Genomic DNA, 11,612 nt, shown 5'->3' on the forward strand with positions numbered 1-11,612 from the left:
TCGTTCCAGGTTTAGCTGTTTTCTGGGCGGAGAGCGGCTCGCCGTCGGCTCTCTTCAGAGTCCGGGTCTGTTTACCCGCGGGATTATCTCATTATCATGTGTTGTGTCCATCTCCATCTTCCAATAGTGAGCTCAGCGTTTCATTTTGGTGCCGTGACAGCAGAGCCGTCCCCACTCGTCCGTCGCCCTGCTCCTCTCTCAGATTGGCTGCACTTGCGTGTCGCTGCAGGGTTTAGGAGTGCTTTACATCTGTCCTCGAGTGTCGCCCTTGGTCAATGTTTGCATTCCACTCGTGCTTTATTTAGCTCACACTTAGATTATCTTCTGACAATAGCAGCGCCGCAGGAAATGAGACAACACAGTGCTTTGTCCTGCACTGTACCTCTACCTGTGTCTCCACCTGTGTCTCTACCTGGGTCTCTATCTGTGTTGATAAAAACTTGTCCTGACGACAACTTATCAACTTATCTGTCAAATTTGAAAAACTAAGAAAAAATCACACCCAGATTTCTGACATAAGGACTGAAAGAAGAGGACGAGGCGTCAAAGCTAAAGCTAGTCGTCACAGTTTCCCCAAACACAACGCTCTCTGTTTGTCCTGGTTTAAACAGGAAGTTCTGGGCGACCGCTGCTGGATGTTAGCAACGTGACAACAGGAAGTTCTGGGCGACCGCTGCTGGATGTTAGCAACATGCTAGCAGGAAATTCTGGGCGACCACTGCTGGATGTTAGCAACAGGCTAGCAGGGAACGTCGTGCATCGGTATCTGGGCTTCAATCAGAATCAGAATCAGCTTTATTGGCCAAGTTTGAACATTGTCCAACAAGGAATTTGACTCCGGTTATTTCGCTCACTGTACCCAGATTTAAAAATAGAAAACCGTAGATAAACAGATAATTGTTCAATTTAAATATTATCAAGTTTCTAACCTCAAGCCTAAAAGTGCCAGTGCAGATTTGGAGCTTTACTCAGGTGAGAACAGGTGAGTCTTCCACCTGAGTGTTTCAGCTGATCTGAGGATTCTGGGAGTTTGTTCCAGACTTGTAGCGTCTCCATGTCTGGTTCTGACTCTGGGACTGATGAAGAACCAGATCCCGGTGACCCGAGGGGTCGGGATCTTATTTCAGATCACGGGTCCCTGGTGGCCGAAGTTCCTGCTAAGACATTTCAGGCCTGAGAGCGCCGCGCCGCTGCTCGCACACCTCCGTCCCTCCGGACCGGAGTAGGTACGGACAGTCTTTTAAACTAACTTACATATGGTGAGTGAATTATCCCAGATTCAAACAGGATCATTATTTTTTTGTGGAAAAAGCAAGTTTATAAAAATATTTCACTGTATAACAGTCAAGCAGGACAGTGGGCCGTGCAGGAACTGGTGTGTTCCACAGTGAAGTCGTCTTTTCTATTTCTTTCCAAGTTTTTCCAGCCCGACATCTTCCACGGGTTGTCTGGCATGAATGAGGAACAGCTTTTGTGTCAAACATATTTTATTGATTAAGATATCCAGATATAGGACATAAATGCAGTGTACATTTTCGTTTGTGAAGAACAAAGCAAAGAAACATAATAAACAACAGAAACATCACAATAAAAAATGAAGAAAAAGAAAAAAGAAAGAAAAAAAACCTAGTCATACTCACCCACTCTCCCTCCTACGGAAGAAAAAAGAAGAAAAAAGTCGAAATGTTGTGAAAAAGTTGAAATGTTGAGAAAAAGGTGAAATTTCGACTTTATTCTTGAAATTGTACTTTTTTCTCGAAGTGCACAATAAAAAAAATTCTTGCCCTCTCAAATATTTTTTCTCCTGCATGGCCGTGATACTTCCATACATATGAATATTAAAAATGTCTTGAAAACACCTTAAAAATCTTTGTCCAGTATTTCTCCATCTTGGGACGGTAAATGTGGACATGATTTGCCTCAACTCTGTTGCATTTGTCGCATCATGAGGAGACATTTGGAAACATACACTTGGATTAATATTTATGTTTTTTGGTAAGTGACCGTGGTATAAGCGGATAATGCCCTGCGGAGGCAAACCGTCCATAAATTTGTGTTAAAGGGAAAGTTCGTTTTTTTACAACCTGGACCTTATTTCTGGCATTTTTTATGGTCGTATACTCACCCAGAGGTGTTTGGTGTCATTTGGAGTCCTTCGGAAGATATTAGGGTTTTTGTGCGAGCCGCTTCTCCATATAACGGTAGTGAACGGGGCACAGCGGGACACAGACGATGCAGCGTCTAAATAACACATGATTGCCGCGAAACTCTTCATTTCTTTTATGAATCACTAGATCTGCTTCCAGGACCTGTTGTAACATTGTGGCGCTGTCTGTGTAATAAATAAAATAAATAAATCCGTTTGTAAACAAGACCTCTGACCTCATGACGTCATCTCTGTGTGTGCACTCTGTCCTCCGTTCAGTGAGCTCTTCAGCCGTAACTCTGGCTCAAAACGGTAAGGACGTCCATCATATTCAAAGTCGTCGTCCACAACCTCAGAATTTGACAAATATTCAGACATGTTTCAAATAACTAACAGTAAACTAACAGTAGCGAACTCCAGCTGTACACGGAGCTGTGTCTGGGACCTAGATCTAGTGATTCATAAAAGAAATCAATCATGTGTTATTTAGACGCTGCATCGTCTGTGTCCCGCTGTGCCCCGTTCACTACCGTTATATGGAGAAGCGGCTCGCAAAAAACTCCTAATATCTTCTGAAGGACTCCAAATGACACCAAACACCTCTGGGTGAGTATACGACCATAAAAAATACCAGAAATAAGGTCCAGGTTGTAAAAAACCGAACTTTCCCTTTAAAGGACATCTCGTCGGGCATTATCCCTTACATATATATTTTTCTATTTCTATCTCATTTAATTTAATACAATATATTTAACAGATTTTCTCTCATCTATGTTCTAAAATTAAGTTTACTGTCAAGTTCATTTCCAGAAAACCTGTTATCCAATCAGAATCCTCCGTCTCTATTAAGGCCCGGTTAGCTGCTCATTCATTGGTCAGGACTTCACCAATCACGGGGAGTGACGGGTAAATCGACCAATCACGGTTTGATTTCAAGTGGGCGGGAATAAAACAAAACTGGGACTTGCTGATTGGGCCGGAGCTTCGGGAGCTGCGTGCTGGCCTGCGGTCCCCACCCCCGGTCATCCCGTTGCTGCTTCCACCTGCCTGCATTGCCTTTTTCAAGGCGGCCTTTCACAGAATAAATTCAAATAATAAAAAACGGAATGTTTCTTGTTGCGGAGAATGTTATTGTCGTTATGGTCTATTTGTTTACATTCTGGTCATCGATAATTAAATTTGCACTTGTTAAACCCTTTCAATTGTACTGTTGCTTTTTTTCCGTGATGATTTCTTTCCTGTGATGACGTGAAGGCCCAGCGCTAGTGCTTGAGGATGATGATGTCGGCGCGGTGCATCCTGGGAATACGCAGCTCGGTTTTCTTAGCTACGGTGATGGAATGGAAACGTTTCTGTAAACCAGAAATACTCTGCTGTTCAGCCAGAGATGCTCCGTCCTCGTTCATTATCTGGTCTGGGTCGGTGCCCGGAACGCTTTACCATCCCAGGCAGAAATGCTGCAGGATCACATTCACTTCTGCCCACGAGGGCGTGATATTACAGTCCCTGATTAGCTGAATTAGTCAGGGAAATCTGAGAGATTGTGAAGAAAGGCCGGGACACGGCGTCCTCCCCATCTTTCCGTTTAAACCAGCAGCCGATTCCCTCTAGATTCTGGATCAGGTGCTCGACACCTTGTTTCATGGCGTCCAGGAGGAACGTCAGAGCTGAAGTAATGAGGCTGGTTTGGGGAACATGCAGCTAAAGGAGGAAACGCTGATACGCCTCAAACTCTGCACCGTCCACCCAGATATAAACACTAGTGTGGCAGGGTGGAGGAGCTGCAGCCACTCAGGCTGACTCAAGTTGAGGGGGATGAGGGGAGATGGCATCCCCCCTGAAATAAAAACGGTCCAAATCATCCCCCCTGTAAAACTGCCATCCCCCCTTTCCATCCCTTATGTCATTTCATCAATGAATGTGGTTTTACTGCTATTTCAACATTTAGAGTCATCACCAGAAAAATAACACCAGAAAAATAACTTATTTTCACCTGTTTCAAGTAAATTTTCATTTGAAATAAGGAGGAAAAATCTGCCAATGGGACAAGATTTATCTTCTCATTACAAGCAAAAAAATCTTGTTCTACTGGCAGATTTTTCTACTTATTTTAAGTGAAAATCTACTTGAAACAGGAGTAAATTGTTGTTTTTTCCAGTGATGAGTCTTGTTTTAAGTGGAATGAGATTTCTTTTACTAAAATGAGACATTTTAACTAGAAATAAGACAAATATTCTTGTTAAGATTGTGAGTTTTTGCAGTGATCCATTTTACTTATCCTGTGAAGGACAGAGTCATATTGATAAGTTCAGAAAAGTGTTTTTTATTGTTGTGTTTTGATGTATTTGATGTAAGCCCAGTGGATATTTAAAGCTTACAGAAGGCTGCATTTAACTGCTGCTATGTCATTCCTGCAGTATTTCTGCAGGTGTTTTGGTCACTGCTATTATTTGTAATATATTATATTATTGTAATCAGCACAAATTATCTGTCGCCATATGATAAAATCCACCATCCCGCCTGATTTTTTTTTTACAACTCGAGTACTGGACACAGGTGTGGCCCATCAGCCTCCCCACCCTGCCAGCCTTATAAGGGAGAGACAGAGAAGCTGCAGGTTCGGACTGAGAAGCTGCTGCTGACCTGTGTGATGCTGTGCTTGTGCACGTGTGGCGGTGTTTGGCAATAAAAGGGTTCTGCACTAAACTCCGTGTTCTCTCTATCCTGTCGGTCGGGCCCCCGTAGCACTCGCCCTGCTACAACTAGCAAACACAACATGCAGCTACAGGAGGAAACGGTGATACACAACAAACTCTGCACCGTCCACCCAGATATAAACACTAGCAAACACCAGGTACCAACTTAAACCCATTCAACTTCCACACAAGTACGTTTCTCATAGATTGAGAATTAACCAACTGAGTGACGACCCGGTACAGAATTATTACCCGGCTCTGCAGCTCTGCTGTCTCTGTTGTCTCTTTTACCTGCAGAAAATCTGCATGAATCAGGTGTAAGTAGCAGCTAGCTGGTGACGGAGGCGTCACAAATTAGCAGAATAACTGCCACACTTTTATTTGTCTGTTATGGTCAAGCAGGGGAAACACAGGACCAGGACGACAATGTGAACGCTTCGATTTAGAACTAATGTTGCTCCTCAGGCCACGTTTCCACATATCCAGGTATTTACAAAAACTGATATTTCCCCCTCTACGTTTTGAAAAATCCCATCATTTCCAGGAACCTGCATAAATATCTGTTAAGGTGCTATGAGCAGCCAAACCTACAGGGGGCAGTGTAACGAGAAGATAAAGTCATGCTAGCCAATCAGAATCCTGGAAAAAAACATCAACAAATGACACGAGTAACTTCCAGTTACTTCCAAGATGAACCAGAGTCTTTGGTTTGGAGTGACAGAGAAGTGGAGTTACTTCTCAACATTTTGACTTTTTGCTCAAAATTCTGGCTTTTTCTCGACTTTTTTCTCAAAATTTTGACTTTTTTCTCAACATTTCGACTTTTTTCTCAACTTTTTTCTCAAAATGTTGACTTTTTTCTAGGCCACCTATCCCCCCTTTTTTCTCGACATTTAATCTTTTTTCACAAAATTTCATCTTTTTTCTCAAAATTTCTCAAAAACTGATATTTCCCCCTCTACGTTTATAAAAATCCCATAATTTCCAGGAACCTGCATAAATATCTGTTAAGGTGCTATGAGCAGCCAAACCTACAGGGGGCAGTGTAACGAGAAGATAAAGTCATGCTAGCCAATCAGAATCCTGGAAAAAAACATCAACAAATGACACGAGTAACTTCCAGTTACTTGAAGATGAACCAGAGTCTTTGGTTTGGAGTGACAGAGAAGTGGAGTTACTTTTAAGTGTGACGTTAGAATATAAAACAGGTAAAATACAAGAAAATATTGACCGTTACAAACAAATTGTAACCACAGGTGTCACTCATGACGCTGGTGACGTTTCTGTCTCATAATGTGACGTTCTGAAGAATAAATGTCCGTTTCTCTCCGTTTACAAGCAAACGTGAAGACGGAGGTTTTAAAAATCTACACTTTGGCCGGAGTTTTCAGAAATGATGGTTTTTGGAAACTTTGAGCTTCGTTTTCGTGTAAACGAACGAACAAAACGCAGGAAAACACCAGAGTTTTTGCTACGTGGAAACGGAGCCTCACTGTGGCTTTAGTTTTGCCCCTGCGGCAGCTGGAACTTTGCTTAATTGGAACTTCAACATGGAAAAACAAAAGCAACATTTTCCTGCGTGTGCTGATCCGGGATGTTTGCACACGACAGTCTTCTCGTTTCACCTTGTGGAAGCGACTGAGTTTGAGTCCAGATCCAACTTCCAGTTCCAAACTAGAAATGAGTTTACTAGGTCAGCTCAGACGGGATGGAGCTATATTTGAAGGCCAGTAAATCTATGGATGGCGAGACGCCAGAACTCGGCTTTCTGCCGCTGATGAAACACGAGCGTGAGATAAAACTGCACAACGAGATCAGAATCAACAAACCGCCGGCAAAAATAGAACTGCACTGCATTTCAGTGCCATACTTTCCTCCCACGTCTTACTCGGGTGAGACAACCACACACAACATTTGATTTGATTTTTTATTTATTTTGTACATGTAAAAGACAACAACTAAAGAGATGATAAGAAAACAGAGCAAACAAAATAAGAATTTCATACTTAATATACTTAATAACTTAATTACATGTGCAAAAAGGAGTAGAAAGAAGTGTAAACTTATTTAATCCTACCCCCAGTTGAATATTTCTATATATTTGTACACACATGCCCATATAAATATTTATATGAATATACTTATTTACACCATACTATCTCTAAATTAACTCCATCTGCTCCATATCTATATACAGTATCTACTTACACAGGTATTCACATACATACACATATATATACATATTCATACACACACACCCATAAATACTTACATTCTCCGGATCCCGTATCAAAACTAGATTGTGAAATTTGAGCAACATTTTGGCTCCAGCCGAGACGAGAATCTGAACCCTGGACACGACTGGGACACGGCTGGGACACGACTGGCCTACATAACAGTGGTCAGACGGAGCCGCCAGGACCAGGATCAGCGCCCCCCCACCCCGGACCATCCAGGGGTTCATCTCCACCTGTCTGGGACACGTCTGGCCTATATAACAGTCATAACCCTGCATTCACACTGAAAGCGTATAGTGTATGTAACTTACACATCTTCAGTTTCCAATTTCACCATAGATCACACTTTGGGAACCTTCTTTATATTTTAGCGTTATTTCCGCGTAGATAAGAGTGAGTTTGATGCTCCTTAACAAGTTTGGTCTGCAGATCAACATCAACCGCCAGAGCCCTTGCTCCCGGTGAACCATAAATCTGCCCAGGCTGATTTATGGTTCCGCGTCACACCAACGCAGACCCTACGGCGTAGGTTACGCGGCGACGCACACCCCACCGCGTCCCGACGCTGTCGATTTAACGCGGAACCATAATTCAGGCGAAGCTGCAGTCTGTCAGTGGTGAACACTGACACACCGGGTCGGAGAGGATTTGGTCATGATGTTTAACCTGTGTTTTGTGATTAATAAGCACAGTTTTTAATTATTTTGCGTTGGATCAATGTAGCAAATAAAATCGTTGGGACCATCCAGCTCCTCAACCATCAATACGTGTTTCACGTGAGCAGTTCAGGTAAAAACGGCAGTTAAATCAGCAAAAATGTCAGTTTGCTGGATGAAATATATTAATTCCTGATAGTATAAGTTTGTTAGTGACAGCTCTGCTCATGTACGCATGTGCATGAGTGTACGTTTGTGTGAACATGAAAGTACAATCTGCATTGAGGCTTCTTGCTTGGGTAATCCCGGTCTGTGATTGGACGCTGCCTCGGCGTCAACGCTGCTCATTTGCATAAAGTTCAGATTTTTCAACTTCAAATTGATGCGCTGCTCCAGCTGCTCCAGCTGCTCCAGCTGCTCCCAACGCGCATTTTCATAGGAAATGAACGCTTTCAGTGTGAATGCAGGGTAAGAGTCGTCAGAAGGAGCCGCCAGGACCAGGTGGAGACCAGATCCCCCCGGACCACCCCGGTGGTTATCTCCACCTGTCTGTACTGATGTCTCTGTTGGATTCCTGTCCACATTCCCTGATAAAATCGGAAGACACTGGATTAGTAATAGTTGGGAGGGAATATGTCAACAATCATCAAGATTGTGCACTTAGGGGGCACGGTGGCGCAGCTGGTAGTGCAGCGGTCTCACAGCAAGAAGGTCCTGGGTTCGATTCCCGCCGGGGGATGCTGTGGGTGCTGAAGTGCGTGTTAGTTCCCCCATGACTTCAGTGCCCACACCATGGGTGGGGTTGGCGAAAGGATCTTTCTGTGTGGAGTTTGCATGTTCCCCTGGGTAGTTAATGTTCTCTACCTCACAAAAACATGCAGCAGTCCTGGGCTACACAGGCCAATAGGCCCCATTGGGGTGGGGAGGATCCGGCCGGAATAACGTGATCCTTCCACGCGCTACGTCCGGCCGGAGAAACCCCACCCTGTCTGGTGAAAAGATGCGGCCTCCTCACTCCTCAGGTTAAGGAGGAGACCTGAGCTCAGTGCAGGGCCCTCCCGGGGTTGGTAGAGGATGGCAATGCCCAGGGGGGTTGGTAGAGGATGGCAATGCCCAGGGGGGTTGGTAGAGGATGGCAATGCCCAGGACTGTCACTTAGGTAGGAGCATGGTATATAATGCCCAGGACTGTCACTTAGGTAGGAGCATGGGGTGGTAAAAAAATGGGGAAAAAAAAAAAAAAAAAAAAAAGATTGTGCACTTAGTGACAAGTTTTTTGATATATGATGTTAGTTTTCAAAAACCACCGCAAACAAATCAGGATGGCCCCCTAGTGGCCGGTTTGCAGAACATTCTAAATGGCTCCCGGCGAAAAGGTCATATCTCAGCTTCTCTTAGTCCTAGATTGTTGTATATTGTCACTTTCTCTAGGAATTCAATTCAATTTCCAATTTCAAGGTCATGTTGAAGTTCAAATTTAATTTTCAAGGTAATTTTTTGCCTAAAAATCTCCATATCTCTAGAATTAAGTCACATAGAAAGATTATTATTCATTCAGGCTTAAGATGAACAGAACCTCAGAACTAAGCCACAATGAAATGATTTTATTAAAATAATACACAAAAAACATTGGTGTGCATATTTAAACTCACTTAACACCTACAATGCCGCCTCTATCGCCTTATTGATTCATTTTGAATTTTCTGCAATCCGGCCACTAGGAGCCGTCCTGATTTGTTTTCGGTGGTTTTTGAAAACCTTATATACTAGTTAGTCTCAAATATAGCTTGGTGGTAGATATGCTGCTATAGGCCTATGCTGCAGGGGGCACCGACATGATCCGCTGGGCGGTGCCCCTCACCCTTCTTCTCCTCTCCCTTTTCCTTCCTCTCTTCTCCATTTCCATTTTTATTTATTATAAATGTCTCATAGCTATCGTTTTTGTCCATCGTTCCTGTAGTTTCTTGTGCTGGCCCCCCTTTTTTCTCTTTTGTGCATGTTTGCAGGCCGCTTATGATCCAGGTCCTGGTCCAGGTTTATTCTCTCCTTATGATCCAGGTCCTGGTCCAGGTTTCTCAGGGGTTTATGTTCATGTTCTGGTTCTGGAAAGATCCTGGACACAACTATTTTGTATTAGACGCCATAAAAATAAAATTGAATTGAATGCCAAATATCAAAAACGATTTTCATGAATTCCCTCCCAGCTATAAAGCAAAGTCGTGAATGAGTTGAAACAGATTCTCTCCGTTCAATGGTTCTCTCTCGTTGAATGGGGAACTGCATCCCCAAAGGCAGATAAAGGAGGTGTTCTGTCCCCTCTGCCCTCCCGGGGACGTGTTAATTCCATAAAGGTTCCACATGGCTCTTGTTCCACCGTCGTTCCTGGTAACGGAGACGCTGGTCGACCGTTTAGAGCCTGTAAAGCTCCCTGACCCTTGATCATGGAGACCTGGAAACACTAGACAACAACCCGAAGAGGGGGCCGCTCCCCTAATCCAGTCAGAGATAAATAACTACAGCATGGATGTTCATCATGAAGAGCATTGGAGGAAGAGGAAGGGGGAGCAAACTCTCTAGGTTTTGTTGATGTTTTTATTGTCATCCAGAAATTGCTTATGTAACCCCTTTTTCCCTTGGTGTTCAGAATCTACACCGTGGTTACACTAAATAAAATAAAACAGGTCCTAGGTTCTCAGCTAAAGATGGTGAATTCGCTGGGGTCTCATTTAAACAAGGGACTTGATATTAGATTGGGAAAAAGGAAATGACTAGGGCGGTGCCTCCACTGAATGCTTACTATGCTATGTGAACACTAGTATAATTTATGTAAGCCCTCAGAAATATAAATGACTTTCAAAAGAATGTTAAACCACAATATGCAAAGGGTATGACCAATGTTCCCTCTAATCTGTCATGTATCTGGGCGTACACACAAGCTCCCTGAGCAAACTCAGGACGACTGTGAGCAACATCAGATATGCACGCTTTATTTTTAAGTATCTCATTACACTTAAAACAAGACTTATCACTGGAAAAAACAACAATTTTCACCTCTTTCAAGTAGATTTTCACTTGAAATAAGTAGAAAAATCTGCCAGTGGAACAAGATTTATCTTCTCATTACAAGCAAAAAAATCTTGTTCCACTGGCAGATTTTTCTACTTATTTTAAGTGAAAATCTACTTGAAACAGGTGAAAATTTCGACTTTTTTCTCGAAATTTTGAGAGAAAAAATTGAAATGTCGAGAAAAAAAGTTGAAATTTTGAGAAAAAAGTCAAAATTTAGAGAAAAAAAGTCAAAATGTCCAGGGAAAAGTTGAAATTTTCAGAAAAAAAGTCAAAGATTTTATGAAAAAAGTTGAAATGTCGACAAAATTTTGTTTTAATTGACCATTTTTACTTGTTTCAAGTCAATTTTCACTTAAAATAAGTAGAAAAATCTGCTAGTGGAACAAGATTTTTTTGCTTGTAATAAGAAGATAAATCTTGTCCCACTGGCAGATTTTCCTACTTATTTCAAGTGAAAATTTACTTAAAACAGGTGAAAATTGTCAAATAAGTAATTTTTCTGGTGTTATTTTCTGGTGATGACTCTAAATGTTGAAATAGAGGTAAAACCACATTAATTGATGAAATGACATAAGGGATGGAAAGGGGGGATGGCAGTTTTACAGGGGGGATGATTTGGACCGTTTTTATTTCAGGGGGGGATGATTTGGACCGTTTTTATTTCAGGGGGGATGATTTGGACCGTTTTTATTTCAGGGGGGATGATTTGGACCGTTTTTATTTCAGGGGGGATTGATTTGGACCGTTTTTATTTCAGGGGGGATGATTTGGACCGTTTTTATTTCAGGGGGGATGATTTGGACCGTTTT

The sequence above is a fragment of the Cololabis saira genome, chromosome 13, assembly GCF_033807715.1.
Source record: "Cololabis saira isolate AMF1-May2022 chromosome 13, fColSai1.1, whole genome shotgun sequence".
Classification (NCBI taxonomy): Eukaryota; Metazoa; Chordata; class Actinopteri; order Beloniformes; family Belonidae; genus Cololabis; species Cololabis saira.